The 20,802-nt window shown below is 43.7% G+C and overlaps 1 pseudogene; it reads left to right on the top strand.

Moving 5' to 3' along the window:
• The first annotated feature begins 5,104 nt into the window (after positions 1-5,104).
• Positions 5,105-20,802, top strand: part of LOC135539322 (non-structural maintenance of chromosomes element 4 homolog A-like) — a 32,551-nt pseudogene continuing 16,853 nt past the window's right edge.

Here is a 20,802-nt window from a genome sequence, read left to right as displayed (position 1 = left end):
TCCTACTGCAGGGTGGTGGTTCGCCCCAGAACCGTCTGAGTGCTGTGTGTTTCTCCCTCCTACTGCAGGGTGGTGGTTCGCCCCAGAACCGTCTGAGTGCTGTGTGTTTCTCCCTCCTACTGCTGCAGAAGGGTGCTGTGGTTTCTCCCTCCTTGCAGGGTGGTGGCCCCAGAACCGTCTGAGTGCTGTGTGTTTCTCCCTCCTACTGCAGGGTGGTGGTTCGCCCCAGAACCGTCTGAGTGCTGTGTGTTTCTCCCTCCTACTGCAGGGTGGTGGTTCGCCCCAGAACCGTCTGAGTGCTGTGTGTTTCTCCCTCCTACTGCAGGGTGGTGGTTCGCCCCAGAACCGTCTGAGTGCTGTGTGTTTCTCCCTCCTACTGCAGGGTGGTGGTTCGCCCCAGAACCGTCTGAGTGCTGTGTGTTTCTCCCTCCTACTGCAGGGTGGTGGTTCGCCCCAGAACCGTCTGAGTGCTGTGTGTTTCTCCCTCCTACTGCAGGGTGGTTTCTCCCTCCTACTGCAGGGTGGTGGTTCGCCCCAGAACCGTCTGAGTGCTGTGTGTTTCTCCCTCCTACTGCAGGGTGGTGGTTCGCCCCAGAACCGTCTGAGTGCTGTGTGTTTCTCCCTCCTACTGCAGGGTGGTGGTTCGCCCCAGAACCGTCTGAGTGCTGTGTGTTTCTCCCTCCTACTGCAGGGTGGTGGTTCGCCCCAGAACCGTCTGAGTGCTGTGTGTTTCTCCCTCCTACTGCAGGGTGGTGGTTCGCCCCAGAACCGTCTGAGTGCTGTGTGTTTCTCCCTCCTACTGCAGGGTGGTGGTTCGCCCCAGAACCGTCTGAGTGCTGTGTGTTTCTCCCTCCTACTGCAGGGTGGTGGTTCGCCCCAGAACCGTCTGAGTGCTGTGTGTTTCTCCCTCCTACTGCAGGGTGGTGGTTCGCCCCAGAACTGAGTGCTGTGTGTTTCTCCCTCCTACTGCAGGGTGGTGGTTCGCCCCAGAACCGTCTGAGTGCTGTGTGTTTCTCCCTCCTACTGCAGGGTGGTGGTTCGCCCCAGAACCGTCTGAGTGCTGTGTGTTTCTCCCTCCTACTGCAGAGTGGTGGTTCGCCCCAGAACCGTCTGAGTGCTGTGTGTTTCTCCCTCCTACTGCAGAGTGGTGGTTCGCCCCAGAACCGTCTGAGTGCTGTGTGTTTCTCCCTCCTACTGCAGGGTGGTGGTTCGCCCCAGAACCGTCTGAGTGCTGTGTGTTTCTCCCTCCTACTGCAGGGTGGTGGTTCGCCCCAGAACCGTCTGAGTGCTGTGTGTTTCTCCCTCCTACTGCAGGGTGGTGGTTCGCCCCAGAACCGTCTGAGCGCTGTGTGTTTCTCCCTCCTACTGCAGGGTGGTGGTTCGCCCCAGAACCGTCTGAGTGCTGTGTGTTTCTCCTCCTACTGCAGGGTGGTGGTTCGCCCCAGAACCGTCTGAGTGCTGTGTGTTTCTCCCTCCTACTGCAGGGTGGTGGTTCGCCCCAGAACCGTCTGAGTGCTGTGTGTTTCTCCCTCCTACTGCAGGGTGGTGGTTCGCCCCAGAACCGTCTGAGTGCTACAGGTGTTGGGATGCTCTTCTCTGCTGGGACGTTCCTCTACGTAGCTACGGTCCATGTACTACCAGAGATCAGCTCCAGGGGGCATCAGAGCTCTCCCCACCTCCACGGGACTGGGAGCGGGCAGCTGGAGGTCTTGGAGAGCCTCACGCTGATACTAGGAGCAGGACTACCTGTGTTACTGGCCCTGGGACTACGTGATGACTAGTCTTGTGAATCGACGCTATCCTACCAAATCTTGTTCATAACTCAGCTATTGATAATGAACATTGAGAATGAATATGAAGGAAGCCTGGAAATCAAGTCTAGAACTAAGACCGACTCGTTAACGCAAAGAAGACAACCCACAACATGTTACAAAAAATTAATTTACACTGGAGTACACCTCAACTCTTACATAGCGAGAGATCAGTGGGGGTGTTTCTGTGTGTGATGCAGTGCGTGTCAGTGTCTTTCTCTGAAGGGTCATAAGGACATGGGCCTCGAGCCAACAAAGGTAGGAATAGTGTGTGTGTGTGTGTGTGTGTGTGTGTGTGTGTGAGTGTCATGTAAAAGAGTGGGATCAGAGAGAGAGAGAGCAGTGTGTGCGTCTGACTCTGGTGTATAGACCTTTTGTAATAGTTTGTCTTGTCCGATCTCAGCGGGACGTTCTTTTGAGCTAAACTATTGAAGTTGTCTGAAAAGAACAAGACCATTTCTTGTAAGTGGACCCCTTTTCAAAATAACCCCGGTTTCCTGATGTCCTTTGTACCTCTACTGAACAAACAAAACATTGGTTTATTTACTTAGGTTAGCCAAAAAAATCCCAAAACCAGATTTTAATCAAATGGATAACATTTCGTCTTTTGTCATTTCTAAGAAATGTTTTGGCTGGGTTGTGTAAGGTACTGAAGTATTCAGGACCGGTTGTGAAAAGCTAAAAAAAAAAACACTTTATAAGAATTTAAATGGTTGTCATAACGACGTGGCCTAAATGAACCACAATATAGTGATGATTTATTGATTTTATATTGGATGTGATCAAGATATGTCTTTATAGACAAGGAGAGATTTAAAACAAATACATTTCTACATTGTGTACTATAGCCAGGACAATGTTGTCTGGTTACCAGTCTGTTTAGATAACGTAACACTCCTTGGCAATCTGTGTCAAATGCTAAACATCTTTATAACACAGAGTACCCTAAGTGGAATATTATCCAAACAGATTGGTACCCAGGCTAAGAACAATAGGATGTATTTTTAATGAATACTTTATCATAACAATCATAGATTTAAAAAAAAATGTTTTAAAAGTACATGCCTTGTAAATTGCTGATTAATAAAGTTAGATTGTATTGAATGTGTAGTTTCTATCCCAATGTCAGATGTTGCTGTCACCTACAACTGTTACTGTCAGCTTGTAATGTCACAGGACGTCAGGGACAATACAACATTAGTACTATATCAGTACTGTAACAGAGGTTCTATACTAATAGGTCAACTACATCAGTACTAAATCAGTACTGTAACAGAGGTTCTATACTAATAGGTCAACAACAGTACTATATCAGTACTGTTACGAAGACGTTCTATACTAATAGGTCAACTACATCTGTACTATATCAGCACTGAGAGGCAGGTAGCCTAGTGTTTAGAGGAGGCAGGTAGCCTAGTGGTTAGAGGAGGGAGGTAGCCTAGTGGTTAGAGCGGCAGGTAGCCTAGTGGTTAAAGGAGGCAGGTAGCCTAGTGGTTAGAGGAGGCAGTTAACCTAGTGATTAGAGGAGGCAGTTAACCTAGTGGTTAGAGGAGGCAGGTAGCCTAGTGGTTAGAGGAGGCAGGTAGCCTAGTGGTTAGAGAGGCAGGTAGCCTAGTGGTTAGAGGAGGGAGGTAGCCTAGTGGTTAGAGCGGCAGGTAGCCTAGTGGTTAGAGGAGGCAGGAAGCCTAGTGATTAGAGGAGGCAGGTAGCCTAGTGGTTAGAGGAGGCAGGTAGCCTAGTGGTTAGAGGAGGCAGGTAGCCTAGTGGTTAGAGGAGGCAGCCTAGAGGAGGCAGGTAGCCTAGTGGTTAGAGGAGGCAGGTAGCCTAGTGGTTAGAGGAGGCAGGTAGTCTAGTGGTTATAGGAGGCAGGTAGCCTGGTGGTTAGGGGAGGCAGGTAGCCTAGTGGTTAGAGCGGCAGGTAGCCTAGTGGTTAGAGGAGGCAGGAAGCCTAGTGATTAGAGGAGGCAGGTAGCCTAGTGGTTAGAGGAGGGAGGTAGCCTCGTGGTTAGAGGAGGCAGGTAGCCTCGTGGTTAGAGGAGGCAGGTAGCCTAGTGGTTAGAGGAGGCAGGTAGCCTAGTGGTTAGAGGAGGCAGGTAGCCTAGTGGTTAGAGGAGGCAGGTAGCCTAGTGGTTAGAGGAGGCAGGTAGCCTAGTGGTTAGAGGAGGCAGGTAGCCTCGTGGTTAGAGCGTTGGACTAGTAACTGAAAGGATGCTAGATCGAATCCCTAAGCTGACAAGGTAAAAATCTGTCGACCTGTCCCTGATCAAGGCAGTTAACCCGCTGGCTATATAAATACATTTGATTTGTTCCCCGGGCGACGTGGATGTCAATTATGCACGTGGAAGACATTTCAGTTGTGCAACTGACTAGGTTTCCTCCTTCCCCATTGTTAAGGCTGCAGAGTGCAATAGTTTACTGGGGAGGTATTTTGTCAAAGTTCCGTAAATAAGAGCCATGACGCTAATATTTGTGCAACCTCTTTGGAATTGAAATCTATGGGTGACACTGCACAGCCTTACCCATTTCATGGTTTCAGAGTCCTTTCACTCCATAGGTAAGGCCGGACAGTGTATACTGTATGCCACCAACGCAATTATGCAGTCTGATATATCCACAGTTTGTCAAATTAATTAATTACTGTATTTTATGTAACATTCTAACCATGTTTAGTATTATCTAGTCCAAATATTGCATTATTCAACTATTTTTACCAGGTTCAAATCGGGGACTTTTATTTTGAAGGCGAACAGCAACTTGCATTATTGTGTCAAACTTCACAGAGGTTTCTTCACCTATACGTTCGTTTCTGTCAGAAAAGCGGTTTGCTTTGAGGACTGTCAACAAGGCTCTCCTGTGAGTAGTTAGCGATGTGTATTATTAATATTAAGTTGAACAGAAATCAAATATATGAATTATGTGGCCAGAATTGTATTTTATTTTAAGGGACTTTGTCACTGCCATAACTTTTGTCTCTGCGTTAGCTAGCTCAGTAACGTTGACATCAAGTTAGCTAGAATGTGTAGTTAAAAGAAGTAAAAAAACTAACAACAATACTAAGTTCAATGTTTGCATTTTAATAAGTGTGCAGACATAACCATTTTGTCGTGTTTTCCACCCATTGAAGTGGATCGGCGTCCCTTTCCAGCTATTTTTCCTAGTACCAGGAAGTAAACTGGGGTTGCTGTTATGGATACCAGGATTTCCTAGTGCTGATCGATTAACCGAAATATCGATCATTTTTATTTTTTATAAACAACTAAATTTACCGTCATCGTTTCAATTATTTCAATTCCATTTATTTTTGTAATGTGTGTGTGAGCTCAATGCGCAGATTGCACAGCTCTGGAGAGGTAAATTGAATCCAGCTTGAACTGTGCGATGTAGTAGGGAGTTGCAGTTTCCAACAGGCCAATATTGTACATAGTTTAGCGCGTAAAACGTGGTAATTAACTTCAATGACCATTATGCATTGCGCCTCTACTTGTCCAGTCTTTTACGCGCACAATTGGCCCAGCGTCGTCCTGGTTTGACCGATGTAGGCCGTTATTGTAAATACTGTTTTTAACTGACTTGCTTAGTTAAATGAAATACGGGGAAAAAGCGCGATCTTAATGGGATATAAGCAGCAGCTGTTGCTTCACAAGGCAAGGTATCTCTACCTGAAAATACATGATCTACAGTGCATTCAAAAGTATTAGGACCCCTTGACTTATCCACATTTTGTTACATTACAGCCGTGTTAAAAATGGATTCAATTGTTCCCCCCGTCATCAATAATGAGAAAATAAAAACAGGTTTAGAAATTTCTGCTAATGTATTAAAAATACAACTGAAATATCACATTTATATAAGTATTCAGACCCTTTACTCAGTACTTTGTTGAAGCACCTTTGGCAGCGATTAGTCTTGGATATGACGCTAATATTTGGGAGTCTCCTCCCTGACCAAGGCCCTTCTCCCCCGATTGCTCAGTTTGGCTGGGAGGCCAGCTCTAGGAAGAGTCTTGGTGGTTCTAAACTTCTTCCATTAATAATGATGGACGCCACTGTGTTCTTGGGGACCTCCAATGCTGCAGAAATTGGTACCCTTCCCCAGATCTGTGCCTTCGACACAATCTTATTTCGGAGCTCTAAGGACAATTCCTTCGACCTCATGTCTTGGTTTTTGCTCCGACATGCACTGTGAACTGTGGGACATTATATAGACAGGTGTGTGCCTTTCCAAATCATGTCCAATCAATTGAATTTACCACAGGTGGACTCCAATCAACTTGTAGAAACATCTCAAGGATGATCAATAGAAACAGGATGCACCTGAGCTCAATGTTGTGTCTCATAGCAAAGTGTCTGAATACTTATGTAAATAAGCTATTTCGTTTTTTTATTTTTAAAACATTTGCAAACATTTCTAAAATCTTGTTTTCGCTTTGTCATTATTGGGTATAGATTGATGAGGATTTTTTTGTTGATTGAATCAATTTTAGAATAAGGCTGTAATGTAACTAAATGTGGAAAAGGGGACCGGGGTCTGAATACCCTTCTGAATGCCCTGTCAGCGATTGGTAGTTGGTTTTCTGCTGTCATAAAAGTATGCCTTATTTACGCTGAAGAACTACAAAATAGAGATTTTGCAGCAGCTCTATAGAGACGAGATGAGGACTTGGAAGGAAATAATAGTCATCAAATAAAACTTAAGTATTTGATTAAAGTGATGTGAATAACTGATGGTTAATGAGTGATCAGCTGTCATGAGCAGTCACTACCATCATAGGCCTGTTATTCATTGTTTTATTCTGTTACAGCATTCAACCAACATAATGTACAGTGTATTTAATGTTAAAAAACAAAAATATATATATATAATCGAAAACTAAACCTGTGATTTAAAAAAATAAAATGTAATCATAGAACCAACCTCGAAAAACCCTAATCGCTCAACACTAGGATGTCCTTAAAGCAGTGGCAATTAAAACGGATGCTCGATACCTGACTGTCTCCCAACTTTTCCCCCCAACGCTCCAGCTTTGAAGAGGGGCGATAGCCAAAACCTAAAAGAATAGAGGAGAGAGGAATACCAAACAACTGCATACAATACCAATACCCCCATCCAAGATGAGGCGAGCCAGCCGCGGAGGGGACGAGACCGCTCCTCGCCGTCAGAACGGTGAGCCCGGGGTTAAAGGTGACGGCAGAGCAGCGGAGCGTGGGGACGCGGCAGCCGCCGGCGACGCTGATGCTGATGAGGCCGGCCCAGCAGACATGCAGGATGCGGACAATGATCCGGCGCGGAGGAGAGAGATCAGGAGCAAGTACAGGGACCTCATCAACTCTGTTCAACGTGAGTAGTGGATACGGGGGTCTGCTAAATGACTCCAATGTAAAGGCAATGGAATGGTAATTTAAAGGTAATGTTAAGGTAATGTAGTGGGAACTGTTAAGATAATGTAAAGGTAATGTAACAGTAATTTAAATGTAATGTGTGGGAACACTTATGATAATGTTAAGGTAATGCAGTGGGAACTGTTAAGATAATGTAAAGGCAATGTAACAGTAATTTAAATGTAATGTGTGGAAACTTATGATAATGTTAAGGTAATGTAGTGGGAACTGTTAAGATAATGTTAAGGTAAGGTAATGTAACAGTAATTTAAATGTCATGTAGTGGGGACTGTTAAGATAATGTTAAGGTAATGTAGTTGGAACTGTTAAGATAATGTAAATGTAATGTTAAGGCATTGTAGTGGGAACTGTTAAGATCATGTAAAGGTAATGTAACAGTAATTTAAAGGTAATGGAGTGGGAACTGTTGAGATAATGCTACGGTCATGTAGTGGGGACTGTTAAGATAATGTAAATGTAATGTTAAGGCATTGTAGTGGGAACTGTTAAGATCATGTAAAGGTAATGTAACAGTAATTTAAAGGTAATGGAGTGGGAACTGTTGAGATAATGCTAAGGTCATGTAGTGGGGACTGTTAAGATAATGTTAAGGTCATGTAGTTGGAACTGTTAAGATAATGTAAATGTAATGTGCAGAGAACTGTTAAGGTAATGTAAAGGTAATGTGCAGAGAACAGGTAATGTAGTGGGAACTGTTAAGATAATGTTAAGGTAATGTAACGGTCATTTAAAGGTAATGTAGTGGGAACTGTTAACATTATCTTAAGGTATTGCAACAGCCATTTAAAGATAATGTAGTGTGAACTGTTAAGATAATGTAAAGGGAATGTAGTGGGAACTGTTAAGATAATGTTAAGGCAATGTAACAGCCATTTAAAGGTCATGTAGTGGGAACTGTTAACATTATCTTAAGGTAATGTAACGGCCATTTAAAGGTAATGCAGTGGGAACTGTTAAGATAATGTAAAGGTAATGTAGTGGGAACTGTTAAGATAATGTAAAGGTAATGTGAGGAGAACTGTTAAGGTAATGTAAAGGTAATGTGCAGAGAACATGTAGTGTAGTGGGAACTGTTAAGATAATGTTAAGGTAATGTAACGGTCATTTAAAGGTAATGTAGTGGGAACTGTTAACATTATCTTAAGGTAATGTAACGGCCATTTAAAGGTAATGTGGTGGGAACTGTTAAGATAATGTAAAGGTAATGTAGTGGGAACTGTTAAGGTAATGTAACGGTCATTTAAAGGTAATGTAGTGGGAACTGTTAACATTATCTTAAGGTAATGTAACGGTCATTTAAAGGTAATGTAGTGGGAACTGTTAACATTATCTTAAGGTAATGTAGTGGGAGCTGGTAACATTATCTTAAGGTAATGTGACGGCCATTTAAAGGTAATGTAGTGGGAACTGTTAAGATAATGTAAAGGTAATGTAGTGGGAACTGTAAAGATAATGTTAAGGTAATGTAACAGCCATTTAAAGGTAATGTAGTGGGAACTGTCTGGGAATGGTGTCCATGGGCCATGAGTTCCCAATTCTCCACACTTTTCCCATAGCGTGCACTTGTCTTGTATTCTCCCCGTTGTGGATGTAAAAGCATTGGATTGGTATAAGCATTAGCTGGAGGGAATGAGCCAAAACATGGACATCCGTGACGGGGAGTGTGTTAGACCTCCCAGGTATCTGGACACCTGTCAAGGTCCAGTATGACCAAATTCACATAGAAATGTGAGTTATAGATTGTCTAGCTTGTACACCTGTTGAAAATGAAATGACTTTCACAGTGGTTTAGATTGTATAATGATTCTCTACATTGCTTGTTTTGCCACAATGCTATTTATACTGAACAAAAATATAAACACAACATGTTAAGTGTTGGTTTCATGAGCTGAAATAAAATATGAAATAAAACATTTTGTGCATACATTTGTTTACATCCCTGTTAAAAGCATTTCTCCTTTGCTAAAATAATCCATCCACCTGACAGGTGTGGCACATCGAGAAGATGATTAAACAGCATGGCTCCCAAGTGGGTGGGCCTAAGCCCTCCCAGGCCCACCAATGGCTGTGCCCCTGCCCAGTCATGTGAAATCCATAGATTAGGGTCGAGTTCATTTATTTCAATTGACTGATTTCCTCATATGAACTGTAACTCATGAGGTGGCTTCCACCTGGTTACTCAACCCTGGTTACTCAACCCTGGTTACTCAGCCCTGCACCTTAGAGGCTGCCGCCCCACATACATAGACCTCACTGGCCACTTTAATAATGGAACACTAGTCACTCTCAACCCTGCACCTTAGAGGCTGCCGCCCCACATACATAGACCTCACTGGCCACTTTAATAATGGAACACTAGTCACTCTCAACCCTGCACCTTAGAGGCTGCCGCCCCACATACATAGACCTCACTGGCCACTTTAATAATGGAACACTAGTCACTCTCAACCCTGCACCTTAGAGGCTGCTGCCCCACATACATAGACATGGAACCATCGTTCCTGTTCCCAAGAAAGCTAAGGTAACTGAGCTAAACGACTACCGCCCCATAGCACTCACTTCCGTCATCATGAAGTGCTTTGAGAGACTAGTCAAGGACCATATCACCTCCACCCTACCTGACACCCTAGACCCACTCCAATTTGCTTACCGCTCAAATAGGTCCACAGACGATGCAATCTCAACCACACTGCACACTGCCCTAACCCATCTGGACAAGAGGAATACCTATGTGAGAATGCTGTTCATCGACTACAGCTCGGCATTCAACACCATAGTACCCTCCAAGCTCGTCATCAAGCTCGAGACCCTGGGTCTCGACCCCGCCCTGTGCAACTGGGTACTGGACTTCCTGACGGGCCACCCCAGGTGGTGAGGGTAGGTAACAACATCTCCTCCCCGCTGATCCTCAACACTGGGGCCCCACAAGGGTGCGTTCTGAGCCCTCTCCTGTACTCCCTGTTCACCCACGACTGCGTGGCCACGCACGCCTCCAACTCAATCATCAAGTTTGCGGACGACACAACAGTGGTAGGCTTGATTACCAACAACGACGAGACGGCCTACAGGGAGGAGGTGAGGGCCCTCGGAGTGTGGTGTCAGGAAAATAACCTCACACTCAACGTCAACAAAACTAAGGAGATGATTGTGGACTTCAGGAAACAGCAGAGGGAACACCCCCTATCCACATCGATGGAACAGTAGTGGAGAGAGTAGCAAGTTTTAAGTTCCTCGGCATACACATCACAGACAAACTGAATTGGTCCACTCACACAGACAGCATCGTGAAGAAGGCGCAGCAGCGCCTCTTCAACCTCAGGAGGCTGAAGAAATTCGGCTTGTCACCAAAAGCACTCACAAACTTCTACAGATGCACAATCGAAAGCATCCTAGCGGGCTGTATCACCGCCTGGTACGGCAACTGCTCCGCCCTCAACCGTAAGGCTCTCCAGAGGGTAGTGAGGTCTGCACAACGCATCATCGGGGGCAAACTACCTGCCCTCCAGGACACCTACACCACCCGATGTTACAGGAAGGCCATAAAGATCATCAAGGACATCTACCACCCGAGCCACTGCCTGTTCACCCCGCTATCATCCAGAAGGCGAGGTCAGTACAGGTGCATCAAAGCTGGGACCGAGAGATTGAAAAACAGCTTCTATCTCAAGGCCATCAGACTGTTAAACAGCCACCACTAACATTGAGTGGCTGCTGCCTACACACTGACACTGACTCAACTCCAGCCACTTTAATAATGGGAATTGATGGGAAATGATGTAAATATATCACTAGCCACTTTAAACAATGCTACCTTATATAATGTTACTTACCCTACATTATTCATCTCATATGTATACATATATACTGTACTCTATCATCTACTGCATCCTTATGTAATACATGTATCACTAGCCACTTTAACTATGCCACTTTGTTTACATACTCATCTCACATGTATATACTGTACTCGATACCATCTACTGTATCTTGCCTATGCTGCTCTGTACCATCACTCATTCATATATCCTTATGTACATATTCTTTATCCCCTTACACTGTGTATAAGACAGTAGATTAGGAATTGTTAGTTAGATTACTTGTTGGTTATTACTGCATTGTCGGAACTAGAAGCACAAGCATTTCGCTACACTCGCATTAACATCTGCTAACCATGTGTATGTGACAAATACAATTTGATTTGATTTGATTTAATGGAACACTAGTCACTCTCAACCCTGCACCTTAGAGGCTGCTGCTCTATATACATAGACATGGAATCACTGGTCACTTTAATAATGGAACACTAGTCACTTTAATAATGGAACACTAGTCACTCTCAACCCTGCAACTTAGAGACTGCTGCTCTATATACATAGACATGGAATCACTGGTCACTTTAATAATGGAACACTAGTCACTCTCAACCCTGCACCTTAGAGGCTGCCGCCCTATATACATAGACATGGAATCACTGGTCACTTTAATAATGGAACACTAGTCACTTTAATAATGGAACACTAGTCACTTTACATGGAATCACTGGTCACTTTAATAATGGAACATAGTCACTGCTTTACTCATCTCATATGTACATACTGTATTCTATTCGACTGTATATTTATATATTCCATTCTTTTACTTTTAGATTTCTGTGTATTCTTGTGTATTGTTAGATACTACTGCACTGTTGGAACTAGGAACACAAGCATTTAGTTAGATATTACTACACTGTTGGAGCTAGGAACACAAGCATTTAGTTAGATTTTACTACACTGTTGGAGCTAGGAACACAAGCATTTAGTTAGATTTTACTACACTGTTGGAGCTAGAAACACAACCATTTAGTTAGATTTTACTGCACTGTTGGAGCTAGAAACACAACCATTTAGTTAGATATTACTGCACTGTTGGAGCTGGGAACACAAGCATTTAGTTAGATACTACTGACCTGTTGGAGCTAGAAACACAAGCATTTAGATAGATATTACTGACCTGTTGGAGCTAGAAACACAAACATTTAGTTAGATATTACTGACCTGTTGGAGCTAGAAACACAAGCATTTAGTTAGATACTACTGCACTGTTGGAGCTAGAAACACAAGCATTTAGTTAGATATTACTGACTGTTGGAGCTAGAAACACTAGCATTTAGTTAGATATTACTGACCTGTTGGAGCAAAAAACACAAGCATTTAGTTAGATATTACTGACCTGTTGGAGCTAGAAACACAAGCATTAGATATTACTGACTGTTGGAGCTAGAAACACAAGCATTTAGTTAGATATTACTGCACTGTTGGAGCTAGAAACACAAGCATTTAGTTAGATATTACTACACTGTTGGAGCTAGGAACACAAGCATTTAGTTAGATATTACTACACTGTTGGAGCTAGGAACACAAGCATTTAGTTAGATATTACTACACTGTTGGAGCTAGGAACACAAGCATTTAGTTAGATTTTACTGCACTGTTGGAGCTAGAAACACAACCATTTAGTTAGATATTACTCCACTGTTGGAGTGTGAAACACAACCATTTAGTTAGATATTACTGACCTGTTGGAGCTAGGAACACAAGCATTTAGTTAGATATTACTGACCTGTTGGAGCTAGAAACACAAGCATTTAGTTAGATATTACTGACCTGTTGGAGCAAAAAACACAAGCGTTTAGTTAGATATTACTGACCTGCTGGAGCTAGAAACACAAGCATTAGACATTACTGACTGTTGGAGCTAGAAACCCAAGCATTTAGTTAGATATTACTGCACTGTTGGAGCAAGAAACACAAGCTTTTAGTTAGATATTACTGACCTGTTGGAGCTAGAAACACAAGCATTAGATATTACTGACTGTTGGAGCTAGAAACACAAGCATTTAGTTAGATACTACTGCACTGTTGGAACTAGAAACACAAGCATTTAGTTAGATATTACTGCACTGTTGGAGCTAGAAACACAAGCATTTAGTTAGATACTACTGCACCGTTGGAGCTAGAAACACTAGCATTTAGTTAGATATTGCTGACCTGTTGGAGCTAGAAACACAAGCATTAGATATTACTGCACTGTTGGAGCTAGAAACACAAGCATTTAGTTAGGTATTACTGACCTGTTGGAGCTAGAAACACCAGCATTTAGTTAGATATTACTGCACTGTTGGAGCTAGAAACACAAGCATTAGATATTACTGCACTGTTGGAGCTAGAAACACAAGCGTTTAGTTAGATATTACTGACTTGTTGGAGCTAGGAACACAAGCATTTAGTTAGATATTACTGCTCTGTTGGAACTAGAAACACAAGCATTTAGTTAGATATTACTGCACTGTTGGAGCTAGAAACACTAGCATTTAGTTAGATACTACTGCTCTGTTGGAGCTAGAAACACTAGCATTTAGTTAGATATTGCTGACCTGTTGGAGCTAGAAACACTAGCATTTAGTTAGATATTACTGACCTGTTGGAGCTAGAAACACAAGCATTTAGTTAGATACTACTGACCTGTTGGAGCTAGAAACACAAGCATTTCACTCGCAATAACATCTGTTAAACATGTTTATGTGACAAATAACATTTGATTAGATTTGAACTCAGTAAAATCGCTGAAATTGTTTCTTGTTGCGTTTTATATATATATTTTGTGTTCCGTATATTTATTTGGCAAACGTGATAGAACTTCAGCGACGTGGAAATTGATTTCGATGATTTGTCCCAGTTGTACCTTGAACCTTCACCTTCTCTGTTTTTCCCAGAGAACAGAGAGGACATGTTGAGTCCCACCAACAACAAACTGACAGACGTGTTGGAGGAGGCTAACAAACTGTTTGCAGAAGGTATGATAGGATCGGTCCAATTCTTTGCATTGCATCCTTACCTTGAAATCATAGTCAGATGATTGTGATGATAGTCAGGCAAAAGTAGGGGTGGGGGGGGGGGTAGCTCTCACGAATCCAAGGAAGTCGTTTTAAAGTTGTTAATATCTAATATCCTCACTCTTTTCTTTGTCTTCACCCTCATGTTTTGTCCTCTCTCAGTCCGTCAGGCCCGCGAAGCAGCTCTCGACGCTCAGCTCCTGGTGCTGGCTACAGACCTGGGGAAGGAGAAGGCCAGCCAGCTACACGCTGAGGGATCAGCCTTCGACCCCTCAGCCTTCGCCGAACACCTGGTAAGTAGGAGGGAGGATGGGACTGGAGGAAGTGGAGGTAGAGGAGGAGAGGAAGGTGGGGAAGGAGAAAGGGAAGGAGAGGGAGGTAGGGAAGGAGGAGGAGGGCAAGGAGAGAGAGGAGGGCAAGGAGAGGATTGTGGGAGGTGGTGAAGGCTAACGTTTATCAGATTGCAAACTCTTTATCCTTTGTGTTCTTATTGGTCCACCCAGTTGTCGTTCATGGGTTTGAATCGCCTGGAGGATGAAGATGAGGAGGAGGAGGGTGGTGGTGCGAGCGGTGGCTACCTCCCCCAGGACGCGTGGCAGAGGGTGGCTAATAGAGCTCAACGCTGCTTCAGGACTGCTCCCTCCTTCCACTACATGTGAGTAGAGCAGAGCAGAGGGTAGCTAATAGTCAGCATGTTTGAGGAGATCAGTTGAATCGCTAATATTAAATAATGTTATTTGGGATGCAGGGTGATTTGTAACGTTCTAGATCAGGGATTCGGTACAGTCTGTTTGCAATGTAGTCCAACGCAGACTTCATCCACCTCACTTCATCCACCTCACTTCATCCACCTCACTTCATCTTCCAACTCTTTGGGATGCTTGGGGCAAAGGTCACCAAATATACGCAGAGAAAATGTGTACTGAACAAAAAATATAAACGCAGCATGCAACAATTTCATTGATTTTACTTCATTACAGTTCAGGAAATCTGTGAATTGAAATAAATAAATTAGCCCCTAATCTATGGATTTCACGATTGGAAATACAGGTAAGCATTTGTTGGTCACAGATGCCTTAAAAATTGGGCCTCAGTATTTCTTCACTGTATTTTTTTTTGCATTCAAATTGCCAACTATAAAATGCAATTGTGTTCGTTGTGCCTGCCCTCACCATAACCCCCCCCTCCACCATGGGGCTCTCTGTTCACATCAACAAACACCTTACCATAACCCCCCTGCCACCATGGGGCTCTCTGTTCACATCAGCAAACACCATACCATAACACCACCACCACCATGGGGCTCTCTGTTCACAACGTTGACATCAGCAAACACCATACCATAACCCCTCCACCACCATGGGGCTCTCTGTTCACAACGTTGACATCAACAAACACCATACCATAACCCCCCACCACCATGGGGCTCTCTGTTCACAACGTTGACATTAGCAAACACCATACCATAACCCCACCTCCACCATGGGGCTCTCTGTTCACAACGTTGACATCAACAAACACCATACCATAACCCCCCCACCACCATGGGGCTCTCTGTTCACAACGTTGACATCAGCAAACACCATACCATAACCCCCCCACCACCATGGGGCTCTCTGTTCACAACGTTGACATCAACAAACACAATACCATAACCCTCCCACCACCATGGGGCTCTCTGTTCACAACGTTGACATCAGCAAATCGCTCACCCACATGACGGACATAATTGCAAATTCTCTAAAACGATGTTGGAGGTGGCTTATGGTAGAGAAATTAACATTCAATTATCTAGCAACAGCTCTGGTGGACATTCCTGCAGTCAGCGTGCCAATTACACGTTCCCTCAACTTGAGACATCTGTGGCATTGCGTTGTGTTACAAAACTGCACATTTTAGAGTGGCCATTTATTGTCCCCAGCACAAGGTGTAACCTGTGTAAGGATCATGCTGTTTAATCAGCTTCTTGATGTGACACACCTGTCATGTGGATGGATTATCTTGTCAATGGAGAAATCCTCACTAACAAGGATGTAAACAAATGTGCACAAAATTTGAGAGAAATTAGCTTTTTGTGCGTATGGAACATTTCTGGGATCTTTTATTTCAGCTCATGGAACATGGGACCAACACTTTCCATGTTGCGTTTCTATTTAGTTCAGTGCGTAAAAGTCTCTGACTGTGTGTGTCTCTACCAGGATGGGGTCGTTCCTGGCTGAGTTGCCTCCGCCCGCCAGAGGGTAGAGAGACAGAGGAAAGCTCCCTGCAAGGAAGCCAAGAGGATCATGCCCACTCAGGTCTCCGCTTTAACACTGAGCTGTAGGAGTCTCCCCTTTTTCATACTGTTATTTGACCCCAACCTGACTGAACTGTAGAAGTCTCCCCTTTTCATTCTGTTATTTGACCCCAACCTGACTGAACTGTAGGAGTCTCCCCCTTTTTCATACTGTTATTTGACCCCAACCTGACTGAACTGTAGAAGTCTCCCCTTTTTCATTCTGTTATTTGACCCCAACCTGACTGAACTGTAGGAGTCTCCCCTTTTTTTCATTCTGTTATTTGACCCCAACCTGACTGAACTGTAGAAGTCTCCCCCTTTTTCATACTGTTATTTGACCCCAACCTGACTGAACTGTAGGAGTCTCCCCCTTTTTCATTCTGTTATTTGACCCCAACCTGACTGAACTGTAGGAGTCTCCCCCTTTTTCATACTGTTATTTGACCCCAACCTGACTGAACTGTAGGAGTCTCCCCCTTTTTCATTCTGTTATTTGACCCCAACCTGACTGAACTGTAGGAGTCTCCCCCTTTTTCATACTGTTATTTGACCCCAGCCTGTATTCTCCTGTCACATTGTCTTTTCAAGGTTCCAGGGATAGAAATGAAGCTATCCCGCTAGCCTGAGGCTAGTACCGTTCAGACCGCGCTAGTAGAAAATGTCTCATAGCTCTGATCTTAGACCTGGGTTCTACTAGCCTGGCTGGCCAGTTCACAAAATCCTTAAATTCTAGTGGATGACCAGCCCAGCCCAGTACAGTTTGGCTTGGCTTGGCTTGGCTTGGCTTGGCTTGGCTTGGCTTGGCTTGGCTTGGCTTGGCTTGGCTCGACCCTTCTCTGTTTTACATAAAGTTGCTCTGGGCTTTGTTAAGAGGATCAGTTTGATCAGCGATCAGCCTGAATGTACAGTAACAGTCAAAAGTCAAATCAAAAGACACACCAACTCATTCCAGGGTTTTTCTTAATTATTATTATTCTTTATTTATTTTGACATATTTCTACATTGTAGAATAATAGTGAAGACAGAAAAACTATGAAAAAAACACACAATCATGTCGTAACCAAAAAAAAGTGTTAAACAAATTAAAATATATTTTATATTTGAGATTCTTTAAAATAGCTACCCTTTGCCTTGATGACAGCTTTGCACACGCTTGGCATTCTCTCAACCAGCTTCATGAGCTAGTCACCTGGAATGCATTTCAATTAACAGGTGTGACTTGTTAAATGTGAATTTGTGGAATTTCTTTCCATCTTAATGCGTTTGAGACAATCAGTTGTGTTGCGACCAGGTAGGGGTGGTATACAGAACATCGCCCTATTTGGTAAAAGACCAAGTCCATATTACGGCAAAAACAGCTCAAATAAGCAAAGAGAAACGACAGTCCATCATTACTTTAAGACATGAAGGTCAGTCAATCTGGAAAATTTCAAGAACGTTTCTTCAAGTGCGGTCGCAAAAACCATCAAGCGCTGTGATGAAACTGGCTCTCATGAGGACCGCCACAGGAAAGGAAGACCCAGAGTTACCTCTGCTGCAGAGGATAAGTTCATTAGAGTTAACTGTCTCTCATGAGGACCGCCACAGGAAAGGAAGACCCAGTGTTACCTCTGCTGCAGAGGAGAAGGTCATTAGAGTTAACTGTCTCTCATGAGGACCACCACAGGAATGGAAGACCCAGAGTTACCTCTGCTGCAGAGGAGAAGGTCATTAGAGTTACCTGTCTCTCATGAGGACCGCCACACACTAACTGCACCTCCGATTCGAGGGAAAGAGGGAAATAAATAAATTCTTCACAGAGTTCAATCTATAGTTAACTGCACCTCAGTTCAAGTAACAGACACATCTCAACATCAACTGTTCAGAGGAGACGGCGTGAATCAGGCCTTCATGTTCAAATTGCTGCAAAGAAACCACTAGTAAAGGACACCAATAAGAAGAAGATACTTGCTTGGGCCAAGAAACATGAGAAATGGACAATAGACGGGTGGAAATCTGTCCTTTAGTCTGATGTGAGATTTTTGGCTCCAACCACCGTGTCTTTGTGAGACACAGAGTAGGTGAACGGATGATCTCCGCATGTGTGGTTCCCACCATGAAGCATGGAGGAGGAGGTGTGATGGTGCTTTGCTGGTGACACTGTCAGTGATTTATTTAGAATTCAAGGCACACTTAACCAGCATGGCTACCACAGCATTCTGCAGCGATACACCATCCCATCTGGTTTGAGTTTAGTGGGACTATCATTTGTTTTTCAACAGGACAATGACCCAACACACCTCCAGGCTGTGTCAGGGCTATTTGACCAAGAAGGAGAGTGATGGAGTGCTGCATCAGATAACCTGGCCTCCACAATCACCCGACCTCAACCCAATTGAGATGGTTTGGGATGAGTTGGACCGAATAGAGTGAAGGAAAAGCAGCCAACAAGTACTCAGTGTATGTGGGAAGACCTTCAAGAATGTTGGAAAAGCATTCCAGGTGAAGCTGGTTGAGAGAATGCCAAGAGTGTGCAAAGCTGTCATCAAGGCAAAGGGTGGTTACTTTGAATAATCTATAATCTAAAATATATTTAGATTTGTTTAACACTTTTTTGGTTACTACCTGATTCCATGTGTGTTATTTCATAGTTGTGATGTCTTCACTATTATTCTACAGTGTAGAAAATAGTAAAATGATTGAAAAACCCTGGAATGAGTAGGTGTGTCCAAACTTTTGACTTGTACTGTATGTGCTTAATATTTCTGTCACAATGGGGACTGTTTCTCTTTTGAAAAATAATATTTTTATTTAAAAAAATTTTTTTTTTAATGTTACCCCCTTTTTCTCCCCAATTTCGTGGTATCCAATTGTTAGTAGCTACTATCTTGTCTCATCGTTACAACTCCCGTACGGGCTCGGGAGAGACGAAGGTCGAGAGCCATGCGTCCTCCGAAACACAACCCAACAAAGCCATACTGCTTCTTAACACAGCGCGCATCCAAACCCTCTCTAACCCGGACGACGCTAGGCCAATTGTGCGTCGCCCCATGGACCTCCCGGTCGCGGCCAGCTGCGACAGAGCCTGAGCTCGAACCCAGAGTCTCTGGTGGCACAGCCTTAGACCACTGAGTCTCTGGTGGCACAGCCTTAGACCACTGAGTCTCTGGTGGCACAGCCTTAGACCACTGAGTCTCTGATGGCACAGCCTTAGACCACTGCGCCACCCGGGAGGCCCCTGAAAAATATTTTTTATCTCAACGAGACTAACTTAAATAAATTAATAAATGTTTGATGTTATTGTCTGTTCCAGTTGAGGAGGATGGAGGAGTCTCACCAGGAAGCTACAGAGAAGGAGGTAGAGAGGATTCTGGGATACCTGCAGGGCTACTTCAATGACGACCGTGAGTCATGACTGTTGTCTAATAATAATACATTATATTTAAATAGTGGTTTTCAAGGACTGTCTCTTTACAATTGTACAAAGGAAAACACAAGACAACAGAACTAAACAGAAAGGAATGAAAAAAGATTAAACAGATTAGGGCTCAAGGAAAAGAAGGTTGTGATGACTCTGACTCTGACTCTAGCTATGACTCTGACTATGACTCTAACATACACTAAGGGAACATTTCGACAATCACCGTATGGTTAGTGAGAAAGTCCCTATTGGAACTGTACGGTCCCTTACTAGACGTCCGAAAACATTTTAGAAATTCGGGGACGGCGTCGGGCCGAGCGGTAGGGCCAGACCTACCGGGAAGTCATCAAATGAACTTTGTCGGACATTCGGTTTTCGTTTAATAAAATAAACAAATTTTAGCCCATTTTTGCGCAATGCCGGAATATCCCACAAGAGGGCATAAGCAATCATATTGCTATTGGACAAAACATCCCGAATCACGACGTGCCATATCTCGGAAACTGAAAATATTTCAAGCCGAAACTTGGTGAGCGTAGGTTTGGCATTATGGGAAGATGGCCCCGAACAAGATGGCGTCTAGGCCTCAACGGTTTTTGAGTTATGGCCATATTTCTGGGATTAAAGGTCCAAAATGAAAATAGAGAAAAGATTTTTTCACTTCACGTCAAAGTCAAGGAGCCTCCGGTGTCAATAAAAAAAATCGGCCATTTATCTATCGTCATTTACGAGAAATCGTACACGTTGACCAGATCGTGATGTTCAGATATAGGTTTTTTTTTTCAACGGTTACAGATCCAGTTGCAGGGTGTTCATACGAGTATTTTTAAAATGTGCTGCGGAGCTCTGCGACATTTCTGTGATTTTCTATGATTTTCTGAAATAACACACACTCACTAAACCCTCCGTAAATAACTCAGTTCTTAACGTAAAGACTTAAAACTCAGGATTCTGTAAAGGCATACCCCAATGAGGATATGAGTTTATTTATAGCTTCCTGTGCCAACCGGAAGTGCCATAATTGGTGTCTCAGGGGCTGT

This window comes from Oncorhynchus masou, unplaced genomic scaffold, assembly GCF_036934945.1.
Source record: "Oncorhynchus masou masou isolate Uvic2021 unplaced genomic scaffold, UVic_Omas_1.1 unplaced_scaffold_1918, whole genome shotgun sequence".
Taxonomy (NCBI): domain Eukaryota; kingdom Metazoa; phylum Chordata; class Actinopteri; order Salmoniformes; family Salmonidae; genus Oncorhynchus; species Oncorhynchus masou.
This window is presented reverse-complemented; position numbering and strand designations above follow the sequence as displayed.